The following is a 12,784-nucleotide window of genomic DNA, read 5'->3' as shown; positions in this document are numbered from 1 at the left end:
ATTCATGATTTGATGGTTGGTTTTAGGTCAAATGGAGTGAGCGACAGGCATTTAAGGTGCACTTTATGGGCTAAATTATTGAAAATCTACCGCCAACCTAGCATTAATGGACCGAATGTGGGGGGGATGGTCAAATTCAAATTCAAAAGGTGCTATAAATTACAAGTCGTTGTCTAGTGAACAACACTTGCCATTTTGAGAACTAAGTTGTTGCGCACTCAAGTATTCATGAACCGAGACTTATTCAAGAGTCTGAAAGCGAATTCGTTGTTTGAGCAATTACCAGAGACACTGAAAGAACTTTGGAATAGAACTATGTTAGCACTCGAAGAAGCCATGACCACAGGAGCGATGACAGCTAAGGAAGCCGCGCAGGAAATTGCTGAAGTGGAAGCCCTAGAGAGTGCTAGAATAATCGCTGAGGTGCCTAAATCACTTCGCACACCGAGACCTAAGAAGGATAAGCAGGCCAATATACCAGTGCACATATCGCCCAGAAATCCACTAAGGACCAAGCTCACATTGGAGGAAAAGGGGAATCCCATTAATCTAGAGGCTGATGAGGAGGAAGAGTTTGAAGAAATCCTAGTGGAAGAGGAGGATGTAGAGATGGACGTTGAAACCTAGGGTGTAGACCCTATGACATGATTACCTGAATATGTTCTACCATGAAAGGGTAAAGCTAAGGTTCCAAAGGATATAGATGAGAGCAAGAGCTCTCTGCAAACTTCGCTGCTCCCAGATGATATTGTGTTTGAGGGAGCGCACTTGGGATGGGTTCCCATGTTAAAATTTGAAGATTGGGACCTTGTGGACCATGAGAAGTTCCCACATTTAGCGATTATGAAGCTAATGTGCTAGAAGATAGACGTGCCAGCTGGAATGATTGAATTGGAGCCATGCAAATGGCTCAGAGGTGTCAAGGAAGCAGGGTTGCTAAACCTGCTCTAGGTGCCATATTACCATCATGCCCCAGTGACTGCTTTTGTCATCTGGCAACTACTCTGCTTGGTGCATGATGGGTGCTTATGGCTGGAGGAGTCCATCAGCATCATAGAACATCTGATTCACTAGATTACAAGGCTCCCTTGCTTAGGGGAGGATCCAACAAACATTTCAGAGGGAAAAGGTGGTGAGTTGGCCCTTGCGGAGGCAATGAAAAAGAAGTTTAAGTTGGAGAAGAAGAATCGAGAGTATGCCATCTCCAGCATCAACAACCCTACAGTCAAGGTTGCGACACAGATATTGGCAGGGAAGGTGATGCGGAAGTGTTGCGCAGATGAGGTGCCCGCGCTAGTGGTTGCACTAGCGGTGTAATGTGCAGAAGGGGTCTAGTTCAACTGGGAGAACTATCTATGCGGTGAGTTCCTTCCAAACTGCCAAGAGGCATAGGAGCAGGGCAAAACGTTTCATTACGCATGGCTCCTGTTGTCGATCATCTTGGTGGTATGGGAGCTGCCTGAAGATAGCCAGTTCCCTTCAGTCGCACCAGACCTTCCAGAGGCAGTGAAGTATGCTTCACTGTGGGCGACCAAGGATACACAAAGGATAAGGGAGAGCAAGATATTTTGGATATTCATGGAGATGAATATCCGAATGGGGATCAATCGCAAGCCATAGTTATTGCCCACATCCTACAAAAGTTTGCAGAGCTTTGCAGAGTTTAAAGTAGACTTTCACCATGTCTTCATCCAGGCGCAGAAGGACTCTACGAAAACATGGCATGCTTTACTGTACTTGGCGACTGACGATGTGATATTCGCAGTCCTTGAGTCTTGGCTGCTAGAGTGGCGTGCTCTAGTTGACTCCACGGTGGAAGTAGAGAAGTTTTCCATGCAATGGAAGAAGGAAGAGACAAAACCTCGGATGGCACAGCTGGTGGAAAATCACAGGAAAGAAGAATCAGCGGCTAAGGCCCAGGCAGCGCACGACACTGCAAAGTTGGTCGAGAAATAGCAAAAAACAATAAAAGAAGAGCGTGAAGGACAAAAGTCACCTTTGCTCAAACCAAAGACAGACACAAAACAAGGTGGTGCAGACCCGCAGACGACGTCCACCCAACTCAAACATCTGTGACCACGAGGGCAGGTAGGGCTGCGAAAGAAAAAAAAGGCCTCAAAGACATATTTCGACCCTATCACCCTCACTGAAGGGGATTTGCATGATATCGACGAAACAGTGAGGGATATCACCATGGAGGCCCTCCAGTAGTTTGATGAACAACATCAGTTGGTATTGGGGGCTCTTCGGACACAAATACAAGAGTTGTAGGTGCACACTCCACAGGCTGGCACAGTGTCCACCAACCTCGCAGTTGGCATTTCAGCTGCCGAGGAAATGTTGCGCACTAGGATGACCAACACAATAGTGCTACTAGATGGAGAACTCATTACAAAGAATGAGGCTGATAGGCCTATGGTCAGAAATTTGAAAGGGGTTGGATTAAACATGGTTGCGCTCCCTTAGGAGACGCTCTATCTATTGCAGGATGGAGTCACCGCAGAACTTCGGGCCAAGGAGAGTCACGCTATATAGGTAATGAGCGAGCAGTGCATCAACATTGAGTAGTTGAACCTGCAATGAAACAAGGCCATGGAGCAGAACAAATAGATCATGCAGGTTGTGGAGGAAGCGTGCCAAATGGTCCTGGAGTTGGCCATTCAAGCAGAGGAACCAGTGGAGGCACGTGTCCATAAGTTAGCCACAGGGGTGCGTGATGCAAGAGTAGAAATGGCCAAGGTTCAGCTGGAGCTAAACCTTCAGATAGTAGAACTACAGTTGAAAAATCATCCTTCAACTCCACCAGAGGTCAAAGAACAGTGTACCACTGCGGTCACAACATCAATGGTGGTAGTTTACAATGCAATGACAGATTGCATGAAGCTGTTCAAACAGTTGTTCAAGGTCCTAACCACTCTGCAAGAAAACCCAAACATAGAGTGCCTAGAGATAGAGGTGCGCAATTTGCAAAAGAAATATGATGAGGTAAAAGGGACTGCACATATGGTTTCCCTTACACAAAGGCTTTCATAGATACAATAAGCAAAGGCGCTCAATGAACGGGTGGATGCCACTCGGCACAAAGAAGCGGTCTTCAAAGTGCACCTTCAGCCATGGATCGACGAGGCTTATACAATTAAAGCATCCATTGAAGCAAATCTCGCGCAACTGTAAGCAACTCAGGAGAGGATTCAGGGCAGCAGTTCAACTGCAACGGTCACCAAACAGTGCGTGGAGGAAGTCCAGCAGGCAGCCGCTCAGTGCACTGTGAACTTGCAACAATCCAAACAGAGCTGGGAGGTCTTTGCACTAAGATATCGGCACCTGTAGAGTGACTCGAGGGCGAGTCACAATGTTTGTGTTGGGGGTCTATTGGGCGCGGGATCCCCCAAGGGCAGTTTTGGGGCTTAGAGCCCAGATTTTGGTCTAATTTTGTAATTCCAATATAAAGACTCCACATTTTATGGGCACAAAGCGTGTAGTTGTTAAGGAGTCATAGGGTTGTCCACCCTTCTTTTGATAATGTAATGTTGGCTATATAAGATCTACCCATGGTCCGCGGACCATGGGATTGTATAAATAGAGCAAAGCTCTAAGTAGTTAAGACAACCAATCAATCAATGAAGATATGATGTATGAGAGATAGCTCTGAAGTGTAAGTCTAAGTTTTGGGTCATAGCTTAAGTAGAGGCTTTGTAGCTGAGTGCATGGACCCCTGCAGCTGAATGAATAGGGCGAGTCGAGTCTGTAATTATCTGAAAGTATTAATAAAGAGAAGCTTCTATCATTTCTGCGTTTTGATTTCATGTTTATGCATCTGTTATATTGGGTATGAATTTCACTTCTAATGCTTATATGATGCACAAATGTGTATAACTGTATTAGTTAAGTGAACGCAAGTTAGAATATTTGTTTACGCAAACATAAGTAAGATACTTAGTCTAGCTTGGCAAATAACGCAGATCGCTGCCCTAGCAATGCGAAAGGACTTCAGCCCCTGGTTAGGGCTGCACGAAAGTCGATTGTAACACTTTGCGAAGGTACTGAAGGGTGGAACAGAGTGTGAAGTAACCTACGCGAAGGAAGGTATAGTTGGAATAAATTGACATCACAACCATCTCAAGGGTGCAGAAACTTGGTTCCAGCATCCACCCATACTGCTTCGGGTGAGACTTCAGTCCATGCTCCATGGGCTGATGCCGAAAGGACCAGTAGTGTAGGGATTTGTTTGGCTAACTAACGCTGAACCTGGGTCAGGCCCCCATAAGCCAACAACCCCCAACACAAAGATCATGACTCACCCTCGAGTCACTCTACTGGTGTGAAGATCTTATTCCGAAGACCTCCCAATTCTACTTGTGCCACTACTACCTCAGTCGAGCTCTGCGTGGCTACCTATTTGATCTTCTCCACCAGCTACTCTGTTGCTGGTCCCGTGCTGTCTTCTTTGATTTTCTGCTACGTGCTCTGTAGGCTTGCAAACTTCTCCTACATGTTGTCAGAGATAATGTAGGCCTCATGTAGCCAAGGCTCCAATCTTGCCTTGAGGACTGCCTCTTTCCTCTGCACTTCTTTCACCTATTCGAGCAACTGTTTCGCCTCTTGCACCTTGTCCAAATGTTGTGCTATAGCGATGGTGGGATCCATCGCTCTCGCTTCATCATACTACTACTGCAATTGTTGGGCTTCTGTGTTTAACCTATGCAGGTTAGGATATTCCCGCAGAGTCATGACTACCTCGATGAACTGCTCAAAGAGTGCAGTGCAATCCACCACCGTGGAATCCACTGATACGATTCCATCCTTCATAGTGGCTCCGCATTGTTCTCTAACCTCTCACGGAGTTGAAGGTTGTGACTTCAACTCTGACTCTATGATTTTCAGGTTCAGTTCAAACTGAACCTTGGCCACTTCCATCTTCGTGTCGCGCACACCTGTAGCCAGCTTCCTGATCTTTGCCTTCAATGGTGCCTCATCCAGGATATGTAGTTCAGGGACTATTCTACATGCCTCAACCACCGTGGCTGCAAGCTGGTCATTCTGCGCCTGAACTTTCTTCTGGGCCTCCAGTGCTACTAATTTCTCCATGAACATATGTTCTTTGTTGACTTTGTACTCGCTGATCAAGCTTACTGTGCCCTACTCCCTGGCCTTAACTTTTGCTATCACACCTGCCTGTAGTGTGTGAATAAAATCGTTAGGGAGCGTAGCCACATTGAGGCCAATATTCTTCAAAGTGCTGACAATAGCCTTGTCAGCGGCTGCCTTCTGCTCAAAGCTCCATCAGGCAGCGTGACTGCCCAAAGATCCAATGACTGAACCGTCTTTGCTGCTTCAGTGGTCCCCGGTGCCAAACTGGTTGATGTCATGCTACTCTATCCTGCAACTGCCTAGATTCTCATTGTTTGGATCGACAACTCACGCAAATCCTTCTGGATGGTGCTCAGTGCTTGCTTTTTCTGCTGCTCAAACTTTTGCAATAGTTCTGCTATTGTACACCACACCTTGTCTCCAATTTCATCCAATTCGCCATCCATCAAAGTAATTGGATCTAGAGACGACTTGGTGGATTTTGTCTTCTTTCACGCTCCTTCCTTTTCCTGCTCCCTGTACCACTTTACTCAAAAGGGAGTGCTTTCCTGCTGCTCACCGCTGCTCTGCTCTAACCGCTCTTCCTCCTCCATTTGGGGTGAAGGATATTTTTGACTTCTTTCAGAGTCGAGCTCTTCCTGCTTTGCTTGTTCCTTCGTGGTGTGCTCCACTTCTACTCGAGCCTTTTCCTCGGCCTCTTTCTTCCTCTTATCAGCCAACTGCTGAACCTTCTGCTTGGCCACTTCCTTTTTATTCTTCTTTGCAGACTTGCTAGTCCCTGCAACGAGGTGAGAAGTAGAATGCCACTCTGTTGGCCAATGCTTGATGACCTCTTCAATAGCATCATCCGTAGAAAGGTATGGTAGGTTGAACCATGTCTTCTCAGGGTCCTTTCATGCTCGAACGTAGAAATGGTGGAAGTCCTCTTTGAACTCCACGTACCCCGAAAGTTGCTCAAACATGGTTGGTGACAACCGCGGTTTCTGGTTGATGGCCATGTGAACGCTCGCCTCCATCAGCACCAAAAAGACTTTTCTCTCTATGAACCACTCAACCTCTTTTGTAGCCCAAAGAGATGCAAATTTCGTGGCTTCCAATAAATCTTTCTCCACTGGAGGAAATTGGTTATCCTCCGGCAAATCCCACGCAATGAGCACTATTGAAAGAAGCAACCATGAATAGTGGAATGTCTTACTGTCATCCTATGCCTCTCTGCAGTTCGTGAGGAACCCACTGCATAGGTAGCTTGCCCATTTGAACTATACACCCTCCGCACACTATGCTGCCAATGAAACCATTGGTGCCAGCACCTCTTCTGCATGACAATTTCTCATAACCTTTCCAGCCAGAATCTACGTGACAATATTTACTGTGGGATCACTAATGGAAGTAATCGAGTATTGGTGTAGCTTCTTCAAAAGTTTAAACTTCTCCTTCATCTTCTCAGTGAGGTCGTGCTCGCTTGTCTCTCTACCAAATGCCTTGGCCGACTTCAATCCTGAATGGGGCAATAGCATGATTTGATGGATTAGCATATCGGTGATGGGGATCGACACATTTAACCATAACCAGATGTCATGCACAAGTGACAATAAATGATTAATGACGATCAAGTTAGTATTTGAGCGATGGTAGTGCGGCACCCACAATAGGTTCACCAACCCTAACTTGTTTACTCCATGAATCCATTTGACAAGCTCCAATGCAGTGACACTAGATTCCTTGTAGAAGACCCTCTACATGAAGGTGTTGGTAGAAAGGTGTGGGAACTACTCATGGTCTGACAAATCCCAGTCTTCGAGCTTGAGGTGTGGGATCTGCACCAATCGCAGACCTTCAAAGGTGATGTTCTCTGACAATAGTGGTGTGTTGAGGAGGAATTGTCTTGCATCTGGGTCCTTCAAGACCTTCACTTTTCCCTTTTGCGGAGGGATATACTTTGACAAATTAGATATAGGGTCCACCCTCTCTATGTCTATATCTTACATTCCTTCCTCAACCTGCAGATCCATCACTTTCCCTGCCTCCTTCACACTCGACTTTTCTCTCCTTTGGGCACAAAATTATCTTTCTTTGGTTTGGGGACCTCCCTCACTAGCGTAGGCTTCAGCCTTGGTGACCTCGGTGCCGTAGGCACTGTGGTTCGAACCTCCATACTCACAACCTCTGGAGAATCTCCCTCAAAGGCAATAACTTCCCCAGTACTGGCGGTCTTCGCTAGTGCAAACATTATGTTGTGGATAAAATGCTGGGTGTCCTTAGGTAACTTATCAAATATAGAAGTAGCGACCAAATCTGTTTAAAACTGAGGATTTATAACACTCGATAGCTCAACACATAATTTCTAGGAATGCAAAGTGTTTTTTGCTGCATGGCCATGCATAATTTATAGGCGAATTCAAATTAAAATTTGACCATTCCCCCCAAAATCCATCCATAAATTCTAGATTGGTGGCATATTTCCCAATATTTCACTCTTAAATTTAGCCTTAAATACCCCACTCCTCTTAACCATTGCCTCACTGTCAAATCATGAACAATGATAGTAACGGTCTCTCCTTCTATAGCACAGCTCCCTTTGCTATTCTTCTGGTACTGTGACACCCTCCTGTTTCACGCAGAGCCCCTATTGCATAGTTCTACACACCGGGCAGTGTAGTTTATAGTCCCGCGCCTCCTTGCAGCTGCCTAGGGCACTAATACTATGCTACCATCATGTAGTCATTGGGCTGGATCCCCAGTTTAGGGCTTCAATCAACTTCCATTTACCGTTCCCGGAAATGGATCTCCATTCAATTTCAAAAACTGAACTGCTCCACCATCAGTAACCTCTTTGATAACATATGGCCCCATCCAATGCATCTGAAATTTTCCTGGAAACGTATCATCATTTACCTTGAGGAGCATAGTTTGATGTGCCGATCGTGCCATGCCTTTTCGCGTTCCTTCTAAACCTATTGATGGAATCCAGCCAAAAATATATCTTCCTTGAGCTCTGCTATCTGCGTGAGCTGCTCTTCTAAATCTTCACAGTCTGCCATTCCTATGAACGCCAATATGCGTCGACTAGGCACAATGTACTCCATAGGCATCACAACTTCTATGCCATAGACCAGCCTAAAAGGTGTCTGACTAGTAAGCTTCTTACAAGTAGTTCTATAAGCCCATAATATTGTTGGTACGTGCACGTCCCAATCATTCCTCTACGCATTGCAAACCTTTGTCAATGCACCCTCCAATATTTTATTAAATGCCTCAACCGTCCCATTGGCTTGAGGATGATATGGCATACTCTTCTGATGATAAACTTGCAATTCTTCTGTCAGTGCGCTAATCGTTTCATTGAGGAAATGCATACCGTGATCACTCATCAAAATCTTCAGGCAATCGAACTTGGTCAACACATATTCAAATAAGAACTTCATTGTTGTTGCCCCTGTACAGTCCTTCATAGGCTGTACCTCCGCCCATCTGGTCAGATACTCAGTCGCGGTGATGATGTACCGCACACCTATCTTCTTGCCTAAAGGCTAAATCAGTCTTATAAAATCAATTGCCCATTTTTCAAATGGCTGTAATGATACCTGTAGATTCAAAGGTAGCTCATCCCTCTGCAATGGCCCTCCATTTCTCTAACAGGCATTGCATGCCCTAAAATATGCTTTGGAATCCTTATGCAACATTGACCACCATAACCTAGCGCGTAAAATCTTCTACGTTGTTGCTTTTCTTGCATAATGGCCTCCCGTAGCTCCTCCATGAGCTTCAACTAGGACAATGTTTCATTCAAAATCAAGCACATAGCGTCACAGTATCTCGTCCAAGCCAATCTTATATAAATGCCCTACTATAATAGAAAAGTTTTCCGCGTGCACCACCAATTCCTTCTTCTGTTGACTAGTGTATCCTTCTGGAGCCGTTCCTGTAGTCAGGAAGTGGATAATGTCTGCAAAGTCATTGTTAGCTACGTGCACCGCAAAGAGCTATGCGTCAAGCAAACCTTCTTCTAAATTGGTAGGCTCCTCTCCTATTTCAATGCACGACAGATGATCTGGCCCTGCATTCAATTGTCCTGGCTTTACAATTACCTCGAAATCATACTCCTAAAACAACAGTAACCATCTGCATATTCCCCCCCAACACATGATTGTTGACTAGGTATTTTAATGCAGAATGGTCTATATACATCTTAAAGTGTCCGCCTAATAGGTAATTTCTAAACTTCTAGAGAGCGTACACCATAGCCAACCCTTCACGCTCTGTCGTCGAATAATTATTTTCATCCTTTGACAACTTCCTACTTGAAAATGCGATAGGGTGATCCAATTTCCCTTCACCGGCCTGTATCAACACTGCTCCCATCGCAATACATGAAGCATCCACATGCACATGAAATTACTTCTTCCAATCCGAGAAGACTAGGATCGGTGCGGTGACCATTTTCTCCTTCAATACATCCAGATTCTGCTGACATTCTTCATCCCAATAGAAGGTAGCATCCTTCTTTAATAGCTTTTCCATCGACGCGGTAATTTGGGCATAACTCTTGATGAACTTCTGATAGTATCCAGTATGACCCAGTGTTGTGCGCATCTGTTTAACACATCTTGGCGCCTCCAAGTTAATTATAACCGCGATCTTAGCAGGGTCCACCATTAATCCTTGTCTATAGACCACATGACCCAACAAGATTCTGAAAGGGACACAAAATAATCATTTCTTCAAGTTTAGTGCAATTTGATACCTTTGGCATGTATCCAACATCAAGTGCAAACTAGCTACATAGAACTTTACAAGTCCAAACACTGTCCAATCATCAAAATATACCTCCAATTTTTTGAATAAACTCTTTGAACGTCGCGATGACTACGTGCAAGAAGATCGCCGATGCATTCTTGAGCCCAAAATGCATTACTATATACTGAAATCATCCCCACTCAGTCGCAAAGGTCGTCTTACTCTTGTCCTCTAGCGCGATCTTTATTTGATGGTACCTAGAGATCCCATCAGTGAACAAATATGCTTCCCATCCTCCAATATTTTCCAATACCTCATCTGTGAACGGAGTTGGGAAAGGATCATGAATGCAAGCATCATTGAGCTTCTTGAGATCTACACAAATTTTGATTTTGTCCTTTTGCTTCTTTTCCTAAACTACCATTGGACTCACACAATCAGATTCCTCCACCGGTTCAATAATACCTACTGCAAGCATCATGTCCAACTCTAGATGGACCTTTTCCTTGTATTTGGGATTAAGGCGATATGGTCTCTGCTTAACAGGCTTCGCATCGGGTTTTAAAGTTATTTTCATTACTCCCAAATCGCTGATGATGTCTTTTAAGTCCGAAAATTTTGTGGGAAACAAATCCTAGTATTCGCGGAGCAACTTAGTGACCTTATCCACCGTAGCATCATCCCAGTAGTCCCCTATCTTTGTAAACTTTGGTTCCGCCTCTGTGCCAATTTTTACCTATTGGGTTTTCAGCGGTGCGGTGATATCTGGATTCTCTATCTGCGACCCCTCAACTTCGGGTTGGCCTTCTGCCTCTAGGATGTTAATGTTCCTTTAATCCTCTTCTTTTTCTTCAACAGTCACATTATAGCACTCCAGCGCATGGCACAGCTGGGTGCTCCAATCTGGTTGAATCAAGTCCAAGGTATCATGTGGTATTCTGAAGATCATTGCCTTGACCTCCTGCAACGCTTCATCAATACATTCAAACCCATCTTCAAAGCCGAATGTCATCAAGAATCCCTGTCTCAAAACGTTCCATTCTTCAGTGCCATGGCAGAGCTCTGTTTCCAAGTACCAATTCATTGGTATTACATCCAAAGTGTGAGATAATAAATGCACCCACTCCGGTTGCAGCTCTGTTCCATAAGTGTTAGTCCATTTTTCTAAGTGATTGCACATATAATTCCTCCCATCATATTTCTCTGTTAGCCGCACTTTTGGGCGACCAAACCGCAACCTCATCATTTTTTTGTATTCGCACCTGATGAGCCTAATAATTGGCTAACTATATGGACCTTCATTCACCTCCTAGATTAGTCAAATCAACTCTTCTCACTATGTATTACATGTCTTGATTATATTTTGTTCAATGAGATGAGTCAAAGTGAGATATTATGCCTAGTGGAATAATGTGCATTAAATGCAAGTTTGTGAGAGAAAATAAGGGAATTTTGGAAAGATTAAAGGATAAAACTCGAATAGGACAAGGAAGAGAGATTGTATGAGGTAAATCCTCCTCATTTACTCATCCCTCATTTGAATACTCCTCCATCAATCACACTAGCTCGGAGTACAAGAAGCCAAGTCATGAAGATCAAAAGGCAGCCGAGCAAGTGATAGTCAAAGAGTTAGTTCATCTCAAGTTTGGGAGTCAAGCCTCCCTAGATTTAAGGAAGTCATTGGAGACTTCAATTGTATAAATAAAGAGGCCTAGAGCCTCATGAGGATTCGAATGTTTTTTGTAAAAACACTAGTTATTTTTAAGATCCAGACTTGTGGAAGACATTGCTATGTAATTTTCTTTTTTGATAATGAGAATGAGATTTTTCATGATCTAGTACTGAGTTAACTCAAAGGGCTAAAGCTCTTGGGTTAGGGGCCAACTCTAGCATAAAGGCTCCTCTTCTTGTATATGTATGCTTAGCTTAGTTTCATAGATTCATTGTTAAATTGTCCTTAGAAGTATCTCATTGCAAGTAGTGTAGATGTGATTAGTTTGTTTATTAGTTTGCTTCCATTTGTGCTTTACTTCAACAGCAGGTTAGAAGGGATAAAAGGAGCATCAAAAAGCTTTCAGTGGGTATCTTGGCCTCACCTATTCCTTCGGGGATCATGATTTAAGGAAAGGACCCCTATGCAACCCCAAAAAGATATATTTCTACTTTCTCATAGAATTTAGAGTTTACTGTACTTCAACCAGCATTTGATCAGTTTGCAAGGGTAGGATTTAATTATAATTTCTTCCATTTTCAGTCTTACCATAGATCTCATCAATGACTTCATCTTATTCTGCAAATTTTCCTCATTCATGAAGTAGACAACTAGCTCATTAAACTCTGTTTTTCTAGCTCATTGAAATTCTTCTTGTTTACATGATTTTTGGGAAAATGTCATTGTTTGATGCAGTGTAGGTGTTTCAGAAGTAGAGAAAGATTTCATAGCAAGCAACCTCCTTCCAACTTCATCCATCCATAATCATTCCTTTCTTTCACTGAGACCTTCACCAATTTCATCATTTTACATGGAAACTTCTCCAAGCATGTTGAGCAAATCCAACCGTCTCCCAACCTTGGTTTTGAGTTCTAAGTGATCCTAGGAATTTTCTGACTCCATTCCATCCACCAACCACCTTCCCTAAGCCTTCCATCACCTCTAGTACCCATCTTTTTACTCTCGACTATATCCTATAGAAATACAGGGAATCCTGTAGGTTTTTAGGACATCCTGTAGGTTTTCCTATAGTGGCCTTTTTTGAGGCTGAATTGAGGGAAAACCTCCAGGAAGCCATACAAGGTCACTTAAGGGTCTCCTAAACCTTCCAACCATCCACCAACATCCCTAAGCCATCTTCCACACCACCAAAAGAGATTAGCTTTCAAACTTGTTTTTCCATAAAAAGAAAAAAATAGATTTATTTCAGTCCTTTACATGCACAATAGTGATGTTTGATGTTTT

This window comes from Pinus tabuliformis, chromosome 2_1, assembly GCF_031772625.1.
Source record: "Pinus tabuliformis cultivar Carrire ecotype Pingquan chromosome 2_1, CPIR1, whole genome shotgun sequence".
Classification (NCBI taxonomy): domain Eukaryota; kingdom Viridiplantae; phylum Streptophyta; class Pinopsida; order Pinales; family Pinaceae; genus Pinus; species Pinus tabuliformis.
The sequence above is the reverse complement of the archived record's forward strand: the minus strand, read 5'-3'. Positions refer to the sequence as shown.